Below are 12,324 nucleotides of genomic sequence, written 5' to 3'. Positions count from 1 at the left end.
ACATTTCTTGACTGTACATTAGGTGTTGCATCAGCCATTTTGGTTTATTGGGATGGGAGATTGAAGGTGATTTTGATGAAGGCTTCGGATCGAGCTTAAGTCTGCTCTGATACTATAAAAGAAGACACTGATATTAATAATTTTTCCCCCTTCTCAAGTGCATTCTTCTTTTTCTTTGTTTGATTATTGCAATCTGTAACCATGGATGCATCATTCAAACTTGAGATGGTTGGATCTTCATTAGTACTATTATGAGATTATGAGATCTATTCTATAGCTGCCATCATGGAGAGACGAGGTATAACAATTAAACATCCACGCCCAATGTGGAAAATTTACAGGGTTATTAGCAGCCATTTGGGATGGGTCCGATCAGTTGCAGTGGATCCTAGTAATACTTGGTTCTGCACAGGATCAACAGACCGGATCATTAAGATATGGGATTTAGCAAGTGGTAGCCTAAAGCTCACGTTAACAGGTCACGTTCAACAAGTAAGAGGCCTTGCTGTTAGCAACAAACACACGTACATGTTCACGGCTAGCGATGATAAGCAAGTTAAATGTTGGGACCTCGAACAAAATAAGGTGATTCGGTCCTATCATGGTCATCTAAGTGGTGTTTATTGCTTAGCTCTTCATTCCACAGTTGACATCTTGTTCACAGGGGGTGGCGATTCTGTCTGTCGAGTTGGGATATCCGGACTAAAACACAAATTTATGCTTTGTCTGGACATGATAATGCAGTTTGTTCTGTTTTAACTCGACCAATGGACCCTCAAGTTGTAACTGGATCTTGTGACTCTACCATAAAGTTTTGGGACCTTAGATATGGTAAGCCAATGACAACACTCACACATCATGAGAAATCTGTTCGAGCTATGGTTCAACATCCTAAGGAAGATTATTCTTTTGCTTCTGCATCAAGTGACAACGTAAAGAAATTCAACCTTCCAAAAGGAGAATTTTTGCATAATATGATTTCATCACAACACAAGACCATAATCAATGCGATGGCGGTCAATGATGAAGGTGTAATGGCCACAGGAGGTGACAATGGGAACTTGTGGTTTTCTGATTGGACAAGTGGTCACAACATACAACAAGCTCAAACCATTGTTCAACCTGGATCTTGGGATAATGAGGCCGGTGTCTATGCTCTCACGTATGATGTAACTGGCACGAGGCTTATTAGTTGTGAGGCTGACAAGACTATCAAGATGTGGAAACAAAGTTAGAATACGTACTTAATCTTCCACGTTTATTGGTAAAATATTCCGAAAAGTAATAATAGTGCTATTAATCCTTGTTTTGTTTTGTTTTTGGCCTTTAAAGTTTAAGGGCTGGTGTTAGTATAAAATACGCAATACATGGTACTTTAATTTCAAAATTTTCAGCCAGATTGCTTAATTTGGTTCCCTTTTCCCTGTTAAAATTCTGGTTCGTATAATTCTCTTATCTTTTATCGTTTAGTTGCTACTATATGGTTATAGTGTCTGCTTTTCTTTCTACGTGTAGAATTAATGGAAAATTCACATACGAGTACATGATTTTAGAAGTTCAGCCATAAAAATCAACAAGAAGAAAAATCTCATAGGCTAGGCTAACGGCCCTCGTTAAAACCCGTTATCCGAGCTTTATAAAAATAAAATAAAGAAGTTTTACTAACGCACTAAAAAGATGTGTTATGCAAGCACCAATTTTTTTAATCCATCAACAAGTCATTATGAATTCATTCATCTCTCAATGGCCAAGCGGGCACAAATTTACATTTGGAGACTCGGTTGTTTTAGAAGGAAAGGAAAAAACGTTTGATAACAATATGTGTTGTTAAATAAATAATATTTCTCATTTAGATGCATTTATCCATTTCACAACAGATTAAAATAATCACCATTGTTGAAAGGTGAAAGCTACTTTAAAGTTTAAAATGGTTCTTTGTAATTGCTTTTTACACAGTGTTAAATTGTGTAGGTATTTTTTTTTATTGTTAGTGCATAAAATTAAAATTCCTGATTAATTAATTAATATATATTCTAAGTTGTCCGGTTGCTTAATACAGCTCAACTAAAGCAAATTTATATCATTCTCCATCCCTCTGTCGTTAATAAATAATTAACATAATGGTGACTATATTTTAGAATCAGTGGTATCCTAGGAAAAGTATAACTAGGACTATTCATAGCAATTAGCAAACATAAATAAAGTATACACAGCTCACAGTTGATGGAAAATAAAGCTTAGATTTCAAAATAGTGATACCTCATTTAGGCGACTTTAATTTGATAAGAAATCACTAATTGATCACTTAATAATGATTTAATATATACATTAAACGTTTGTATATATTAGACATCACCATTTTTTGTCCCTTGGGCACATGGCTGATCCTATAGTCTAGAAAAGATAAGTTAACAATAATTAGAGCTATAAATTAAGTCATATAACAAATAAGTTTTGTGAATATGCGAATTAATGTGGTGACAACTTCAGCTTTCATCTATGCTGGTCGAAAATGTCAATTTACGCGCAACTTAAATTGACAATATAAATATTGGATAACTCTTTCCTCCAAAAACTACATATATAGGTGAAAAGAAATCATTTTTTTTTTTTTTGTCTCTATTGGGATTGAAATCTAGATTTATAAGGGAGTCAATTTAAGTAAATATGTGTTTTAAAAGGGGAAAATGAGACTTGTAGGTCCGTTAACATGATATGAGCTAATTTCTTGCCACTGAGGCATTGTATCCTATTTCAAATAATTCAAGGGTACTGTTGAACCAAAATCAAACATGAGGAATTTGTTCTATTTTCAATAGTTCAAAGATATTTTTAGCCATTTGTCGTTTTCTTAATAATAAGAATTTAGTATACAGTTTATGTTCTCAGAAGAAGATAATAAAATTGATGCTGCATGTTACTACTATTTTGTAGTCTAATATAAGTATTATTAGTTAAAGTCAAATATCCACAGTGATTCTTTGTTAAGAAAATAACGTATTTAACCATTAACTACTTCAATGGGTTTAGTTGCTCTTCTATTAAATTTAAAACTATGAGTAAGTACTGCTGAAAAATATACCACACCGATTTGCTACAAATCAATTCCCCTATATTTTACTCGACTCGACACTTTAATGTTTCTAATAATTGGTGCATTAGCATTTCAATTTGGAAATCCTGTACTCGGTGGTGTCTCACCAAAAATGCCCAACCACCATGGTGTCGGGCTAAATCTTTTTGTCGTTATTTAACGGGACACAAAATGAGAAGTTTAAAGTTAATTTTCTTTTTTACAAAAAGAAGTATGATATTCTTTTTACAACAGACTTAAAAGAAAAGCGTGACACATAAATTGGAACAAAGCGAATATATGTTTTCTTTGCACCAAGATACACGGTGAGTTTGCTTTGAAAGAAATTATTTTCTAAAAAATGTTTTTCATATTTGATTGGTCAATATGTTTTAAAAAAAAATTATCTCTAGAAAAACAAGTCATTTAATAATCAGGAAAATGACTTCTCTACTAGGAGTAGGGAAACAAGTTTCATGCACTAGTAAAATGATAGAATCTAGAGACAAACAAATTCTATGGCTAAAACGTGCAAATAGATTACAAAAAACTAATTATGCACAATATTTAGCTTTATTGGAATGAAAGTCAGGATATTTACATCATTTCATAACAATTAAACAAGTCGTGAATAGACAATGCGTAGGTACAAATTTAAAAGTAGAAAAAGATTTCCATTTTCGATCTTCAGAAGGAAAAAATTCCATGTACCAAATCTTCGAATTAATAAAATGTAATACCTAAATTTTCTATATTCAAAGAAATTTCAACTTGAAAATCCTGAATTTGCACTTGGTGGTGTCTCACCCAAAGTACCCATCAACCATGGTTGGGCTAAATCTTTTTGCGCGGATTGTCCTTCAAACGCACTGGTCTTGAGTTTTGCCCTTCATATCTGAGGTCTTTAATTTTTTTCCCATGCTACTTATTTAATGAAAATATTTAGACCTGCTTCACAAGGAATAATTTCTAACATTTTATCTTTGGAAACTGAATTTTTGCCTCGCTCGGCATAAATTCTGTAGGAATTAAGTTATACGGCATAAGTTTTGTAATATTTTTCAGATTATATTGTGTGGATATGATACATATGCCGAAGTTAAACATAAACTATGCCAGACGAAATCTAAATTATGTCATTTTCAGATTATGTTGAGTGTTGCAAGTTTTGCCCTATTCGCTATAATTTGTCTGTATGTTATGATACATATGCTGAAGTTAAACGTAAACTATACCTTGTGAAATATAAGTATGCCGAGACAAAAATGTTGAAGGGCAAAAATTAAAGACCAGCTTGAGGGGCAAAAATAAAGACCACCCCGAAATAGGGGCATTTGTGCGAATGTTTAAAGTTAAGTTATTATTTTTATAAAAAGAAGTATGACATTCGTTTTAAAACTGATTAAAAAGAAAAGTATGTCACATAAATTGAAACAAAGGGATTATATATATGTTTTCTTTGCACCAAGATACATGGTGTGTTTGGTATGAAAGAAATTATTTTCTAAAACATATTTTTCATTTTTCTCATGTTTGGTTGGTCAAAATGTTTTGATTTTTTTTCTTCTATTTATATGAAAAAGTTTGCAACTTAATTAAACAAACATTATAGTTGGAATTAAGGATATCTAACGTCAACTACGACATTGAACTCAACAACACCACTACAACATTATAAACAATGAATGGAAATTAAAGGGATACAAAAAGGACCATCGAGCAACAAAGGACTGAATCTCAGTGGATCGTAACAGCAAATGTAGGCTCTAGATTATTAGCTGAATGAGTATTGTTCATACCTCATCGAGAATTCAACAAATTCGACTTCACCTTCAATGCTTCAATCACAAATAGTCATCAAGTATTCTCTTGCAAGCCTTACACAAATATCACAATCTGAATATGCTACATTAGAGCTGCAAGTAGGCATGGCCATAAGTTAAAGCATCATTAGGATAAGGAGATGTTATGTAGTAATTAATCATAAACTTGCTTTGGTGTCTCATTTCTTAAGCCTACGAGAACATAATACAAGCTGTCTGCAAATGGGCCATTTTTGTCATACACATCACCATTGCATATATGGTCCCACTAATTTGGGCTCTGGAAATCATTTTTTTGCGCGGATTGCCCTTCTTTTGGGGTGGTCTTTAAATTTTACCCCTCATATTTGTTATCTTTAAATTATGCCCCTCATATTGCTAGTCTTTAATTTTTGCCCTTCGCGTTGCAACCCTGAGCGTTCACGCAGAAATTATGAGGTTCTGGGTTCGAACCCCCGCTCAAGCATAATTAAAAAAAAAATTGCAAGGCAAGGTTTGGGTCGTGTGTATGCCGAACCCGGCATATACTTGTTAAGAAATTACCAAAGTTATGCCGGACCCGGCATACTCATGCCTTATGGGCAGACTTGGCATAAGTATGCCGGTTCCGGCATAACTTTGGTAATTCCTTAACAAGTTTATGCCGGGTCCGGCATACTTATGGACAAACTTTTAATGGGCAAACTTTTAGTTAAGGCTTAACTAAAAGTTTTTTCCTAGTTATGCCTTATGGGGCAGACTTTTAGTTAAGGCTCAACTAAAAGTATGCCCCATAAGGCATAACTAAAAATATGCACATAAGGCGGAACTTTTCCTTAAAGCATAACTAAAAATTTACTTTATAAGACAAAGTCTATTTCTAAAGGAAAAGTTATGCCTTATGGGGCATACTTTTAGTTATGCCTTAACTAAAAGTCTGCCCCATATAGCATAACTAGGAAAAGACTTTTAGTTAAGGCTTAACTAAAAGTTTGCCCATTAAAAGTTTGCTCATAAGTGTGCCGGACCCGGCATAAACTTGTGAAGGAATTACCAAAGTTATGCCGGACCCGACATACCTATGCCAAGGCTGCCCATAAGGCATAAGTATGCCCGGTCCGACATAACTTTGGTAATTCCTTAACAAGTGTATGCCGGTGGAGGCATAGCGAAATTTAAACTCTACCTTGCGATTTTTTTAAAATTTTTGACTGAGTAGAGGTTCGAACCTGGAACCCATGGATTTTAGCCGAAGGGCAAAATTTAAAGATTTCAAATATGAGGAGCAAAATTTAAAGACCACCCCAAAAGAAGGGCAATTCTTCGCAGAATTTCCCTCTGGAAATTGACTTCTCACAAAGCAATTAAACCCCAAGATTACAATTAGCAATGTGGTTAATACTCTCATCCTAAAAATAGAAACCAAGGCGCCCTCTCTAATTTTTTTCTTTTTGTCTTTTAATCGTCTTCTTGATTTGTGTTAGCCATCTATTGATTTCCCCAACAATGAAAACTAAGTATTCCGTATTTTGATCTAACTTAGCTTGTTTCTTATAGTGGATATATAATGTGCATTGTGTTTCTATATATATATATTTGCTAACCTACTACATGAAGGTAGTAGGTTAGCATTGTACCCATCTTTTAATTTTCTTAAATGCCCTCACATTTTTTCCAACTCATTAAAAATCAGGGACATTGTTGTCATTATATTAAAAAAGCAATTCATTCCTTCTACCCTTATCTCATAGCTTGAGTATCAACTACTTCTAATGCCCCAACTAATGCCATGGCCGTTTCGATGCCTCCATTTTTAGCTTAAATTTATTATCATTTGGTGGTTAGATTACGGTGTAAATGCTTTCAAGTTTGAGTTTTTTTTTTTTTGTTTTTCAGTTAGGTTTGAGTGTGGCGGATGAATGGGTCGTGTTTAGTCATTGCTCGATTTTGTTGATGGATAAGAAGAGTTTCGGAATTCTTCTGTTCAATTTGAGATGAAAAGATGCAAATGTACGAAATTCTCATAAATGAAAGTTAAGCTTTTTTCGCTTGCACCTTTTTAACTAGTAGCAAAAACAAAAAATTTCAAACACAATTTAGTCTTGAATCTAATCAAAATGGGTCTTCGGTTATAATCAATTACAAATCACAATTTGACTAGAATACTTCTAAATACAATTAGTTGATTCGGTTCGGACGGTTCGATGTGAATTCTGTTTGATTTTACATGAACGAGAAAGAAAGGAGAGGAGAATGAGAATGATATGGAGGAAATTGAGAATAATGGTAGAACAAGACCCATTTCCCTCAGCCTGAATTTTGATTAGAAATTAAATGTTGGGTTTTAATATTGACAATAAATCTTAAGAATCCAAATCACTCACAATAAATTTAAACGATAGCAGATTTAATTTATGCGGACCATCAAAATTAAGAAGAAGAGATGGATAGAAATCAAACCCATAAAACAAATCAAATGCCTCAAGCTTCGCAGAGAACCAAATGTAAGAGAAAGGGGGAAACAAGAATTGACTTTAGTTTTTGGTGGAAAGATACATATATCCCTCTCATTTATGCATTGGTAATATGTTGTTGGGGGCATTTAAGGAATCAAAAGATGGGTACAATGCTAACCTACTACCTTCGTGTAGTAGGTTAGCAAAACCCTATATAGAAGCTACCGGCAAAAAGCAGTGTATATATACATGGATATTCCTCTCCTCTCTTCGCATGGATATTCCTTGATACATATCATTTTTCTAGTCCTAATAATAAAGTTACGAGCAAACTTGTATTCTTTTTGTCCCAATTTATGTGGGCACCATTTGAATTTCGAGAGTTAACTTTTAAATTTTGATTGTAAATTCGGACGCGGAAACTTGAAGTTTTTTTGAAATAAATAATTAGAGCGGTGAATTAAGTCCTACATCAAATAATTTTTGTGTGAATTATTAATGCAGAAGTCACGTCAGCGATTTTCATCCATCCTTGTCGAAAATGTGTAGACACGTAATTTTGACCCTCCCCGCGTGTTTCACTTTATAGTGTTTAAATATTTCTTTTAATTTTAATTTTTGACGTGTCGATTGTATTATATGTTTATTTAGTAGGCTTATTTGCGAAAATCAAAAAGAACAAAAAATATTTGCTATTTTTAGAATATAAGTTATGTTTTAATTTGCAACAAAAGAAAGAAAATTTCCCAAAAAATATGTTTTCTTAGTTTCTAAAGTTCTCACAACTTTTGAGTTCTATAAAATAGTTTTAAGCTACTGTAATAGTGTTTTAGTTGGGAGAATTATTTTCTTGTCATTTTGATTTCGTTTCAATATTTTGGGTGATATTTTATTTCATTAAATTAGTTAGTATATTTTATTTTAGTTTAAGTTTTCTTTTAGATAATTCAAGAAATATTTCATTACTTTTGTCTTTTTTCCTAACCAACTCACACATGATACCACTCCCATTTTGACACCTCACTTAGAATAATTCTTGCTCACCACTCCACTCTTCCACAAAAATATACCACCTCAACACAAAATGACAAAAGTTATAACAAACCTTATCACAAAAAGGGGAGGAGGGTTCATGTGATATTGAATATATTTGTTGGGGGTGGGGCCCACACAATAAAAAAAAAAAGGGAAGGAAAAAGAAAAGCAAGGAAAAAGGGGAATGATATATACACAGATAGGGGTGGGAATCATTTTGGGGGACAGGAGAATAGAAGATAGTGAATAGGAAAACAACCTAGCAGCCGCAATTCCTAAAGACCTAGATACACTAGACATAATTAGTAGCCGCAATCCTCATTTTTCTTGATTTTTTTATTTTTCCTCTCAGTTAAGCTTTTCTTCTTTCATAGATAGAGCACTAAAGCACTGTGAAGTACCATGTAAACCACCCTGAATCACTCCTTTACCGACACAAACAAAAAAAAAAATCTGAAAAGCAATCTCAAACACTACGGCAAACACTGTTTTGGTTTTCCGGTAAGGTTCAAGGGGGTTCGAGGTCGTCGGCGAATTTTCGGGGCAAAGGTTCTCCCTTTTTCTATATTCAAGAGTAGTTGCTGTCCATTATAGCTATTTGTAAACAAAGGTGGATGCTTTTTGGTCAATATTGAAGAAGGTTTTACTCCATTAAATGTCCAAATCTTTTCTTCTTTAGTCTACTTAATGCTATATATCATGCCTTAATCCACTTTGCTTTTATGTTTTCATCATTCTTGGCATGCTGTTATACTTTGTTTGTAAACAAAATTTGCTGCATTTGTTTAAATGGGGACTGATTAACGGGTGTCATTTTGGTTTTAAATATTCTAAAAGCATTAGTTTTTTTTTAAGTTGGTATTGGAACAAAACGAAAAAAAAAAAGGGGTTAGTTGGATGTTAAAGTTTGGCAGCAAGGTTTCTTTAGTTTTGAATTGGGACAACGATGCATTGTTCAAGAAGTTAATTAACTTTAGTTGGTTTTGTTTGTTTTATTGAATGAAATGATCTAAAATTGGTTGATCCTTAAGTGTCTTAGACAGTAAGTGTTTTTAGTTTATTTTACTTGGAATTCTTATTTTTTTGAATTCGTGATATTTAAATATACATAGTTAGGCAATATTAGTTGGCAGTGATTGGAATGAATTGATAGCGCATTGGGATAAGAAAAGAATAAGTTTAGGTCTTTGCTACTATCATTAATTGGGCCAGCAATGACATATTAGGCCCGATTATTTAATTTATTAATTGTGAGATGAGCGAGATGGGATGCGAATTTATTTCAAATCTCGTTGTCAAGCATAAAAGAAAAGAGGGGTAAAAACAATTGTAAGGGAGTGACATGGGTTGTGAACATGGTTCAAAACCCGTTTTCGAAAGAGTGAAAAACAAATAATAATAAGTCTCGGATTTTAGAGACAAATAATTGTCTTTAACGCTAGATGAGCTTTAGGCGCGTTTTAAGATGTTTCGATTAAGAATGCGGCTACGCATCTTATTCCGAGACACCCTAATAACTCAAGGATGCGGTTACGTACCTTGGCCGAACTCTTTTTAATAATTAATTTTGTTTCGAGTAAGAATGCAGTTATGCATCTTATTTTGAGACGCTTAAAAGATCCGGAATGCGGTTACGCATCCGAGTTAAGAAAAAAAAAGTAAAAAATTCAATAAATAAAAGTACGAGCAAATCAAGGCTCAGATACATAATATGTCCAACGATTAGTTTAAGCTAAGTATAAGTCGATAAAGCGACCGTGCTAGAACCACGGGACTCGGGGAATGCCTAACACCTTCTCCCCGGTCAATAGAATTTCTTACCCGGTCTTCTGTTTTCGCGGACCATAATAAAAGAGTCATTTCCTTTTGATTAGGGATTCATAAGGTGGCTTGGAACACCAAAACTCAATTCCAAGTGGCGACTCTGTAAATAAGATAATCCCTTTTCAAAACCGTCACTTCAAATGGAAAAACCCTTTAGTAATAAAAACTTGCGCATTTATAGCGCGGGGGCCCAAAAAAGGGGTGTGACAGTCAATTTGTGCACAACTCAACTATTTTATATGTACTTACTACCTTCCACCAATACTCCACTAATACAAATATCGGATAATTCTTTCCTTCAAAAACTACACAAAGAAATCACCTTAATTTTTCTGTCTCTGTTGTGCTTAATTTGAATCCGGATTTCTAAGGAGGAGTCCATTTCGGTAAGTAGGGGCATAATTGAGCCAGGGCATTTCGTCCTATTTCTAATGATCCAGCGGTGATTTTGGACCAATAATCAAACGGTTAATGATAACAATTTAGTATATAGTTTCTATTCTCAGAACGAAGATAATAAAGTTGATGCTACATGTTACTACCATTTTGTAATTTTGTATAAATATTAGTATTATTTAAAGTCATTTTTATCCACGGTTATTCTTTGTTAAGAAAATAACGTATTTAACTAATAACTACTTTAATAGGTTTAATTGCTCTATATTAAACAAAAGAACTACAAATAAATACTGCTTAAAATTTACCACACCGGTTAGCTATGTAATATTTGCACTATACTTTAGCAGATGCGACTCACTAATTGTAACCCCAATGTGGTATCATGAAATAACACCCAACATGGGTGTGTTTGCCGTGAATTGTAAGGATATATGCAATGGGTGCGTTAGCATTTCAATCAAAAAATGTTAAATTCATGGTGGCACCCATCCACCATGGTTGGGCTGATTTGTTTTTTGTTTTTTTTGGCTGTTTTAATACGTGAATAAAATGAGAAGTTTAAAGTTATTTTTTCTATAAAAAAAAGTAATACTATATTCTTTTTAAAACAGACTTAAAAGAAAAGTTTGACACATAAATTGGAACGGAGAGAGTATATGCTTTTTTTGCACCAAGATAGAGGGTGTGTTTGGTACGAATACAAATACTTTAAAAAATAATTTTCTATTTTGTTCATGTTTGAATGGTCAAAATATTTTTTTAATACGTGAATAAAATGAGAAGTTTAAAGTTATTTTTTCTATAAAAAAAAGTAATACTATATTCTTTTTAAAACAGACTTAAAAGAAAAGTTTGACACATAAATTGGAACGGAGAGAGTATATGCTTTTTTTGCACCAAGATAGAGGGTGTGTTTGGTACGAATACAAATACTTTAAAAAATAATTTTCTATTTTGTTCATGTTTGAATGGTCAAAATATTTTGAAAAATATTTTTTCTCTAAAAAATACAAGTTCCTTAAAAATCAAGAAAAGGACTTCAGCTGGAAGTACGAAAACAACCTCCATACAGGGATTTGGGAGAATACACCAAATCTTGAATTCATCTTAATAAGTTTCAAATGTTCAATCGTAATCTAATCTTTCATGATCCACCTCCTCCACGAAAATTCGTAATGAGTTTCTAGCAATCAATACCTCTTTGCCGGCATATGCATTGATTAAAAAAATAAGGTGTATATGGTTCGTATGACGGAAGTTATATTTCGTGAAAATGATTTCCTAAAGAATGTATTTTTCATGAAAAATATTTGTTTAGAAAACGTTATATGTGTTTGACGTGGTGAGTGAAAATATTTTTTTAAAAAAATATATACTAAATTTTATTAATCATAATATCTAAATATAAATTAACGTAATATGAAGTCGAAAGTGAGAAATTTATTTACCCCTTTTGGTAGAAAATATTTTTTTTTGCAAATGACTTTCGTCATACCAAACATGTACACCATGTATGTTTTCCTCGGAACATTTAGTGAAAACTAAAAACAAGTTACACCGGAATACTTAATTTGCATTGAGGGGGGGGGGGGGGGGGGGGGGGGAGGGGAACCAATGGATGGCCAAATCTATTTAAACAAGAACATGTGAAACTCAAATTTGTCACACAAAAGAAATACTATATACTAATAGAAGATAGGAAGATACATAAAAATAGAGAGGCAAAAAGTATGGT

General features: G+C 33.2%; 1 pseudogene; it reads left to right on the top strand.

Moving 5' to 3' along the window:
* The first annotated feature begins 201 nt into the window (after nt 1-201).
* Nucleotides 202-1,235, top strand: LOC132613394 (protein pleiotropic regulatory locus 1-like; annotated as a pseudogene).
* The last annotated feature ends 11,089 nt before the right edge of the window (nt 1,236-12,324 follow it).

The sequence above is a fragment of the Lycium barbarum genome, chromosome 10, assembly GCF_019175385.1.
Source record: "Lycium barbarum isolate Lr01 chromosome 10, ASM1917538v2, whole genome shotgun sequence".
In the NCBI taxonomy this organism is placed as follows: domain Eukaryota; kingdom Viridiplantae; phylum Streptophyta; class Magnoliopsida; order Solanales; family Solanaceae; genus Lycium; species Lycium barbarum.
Note: the sequence above shows the minus strand (reverse complement) of the source record. Positions and strands in the feature narration are given on the sequence as shown.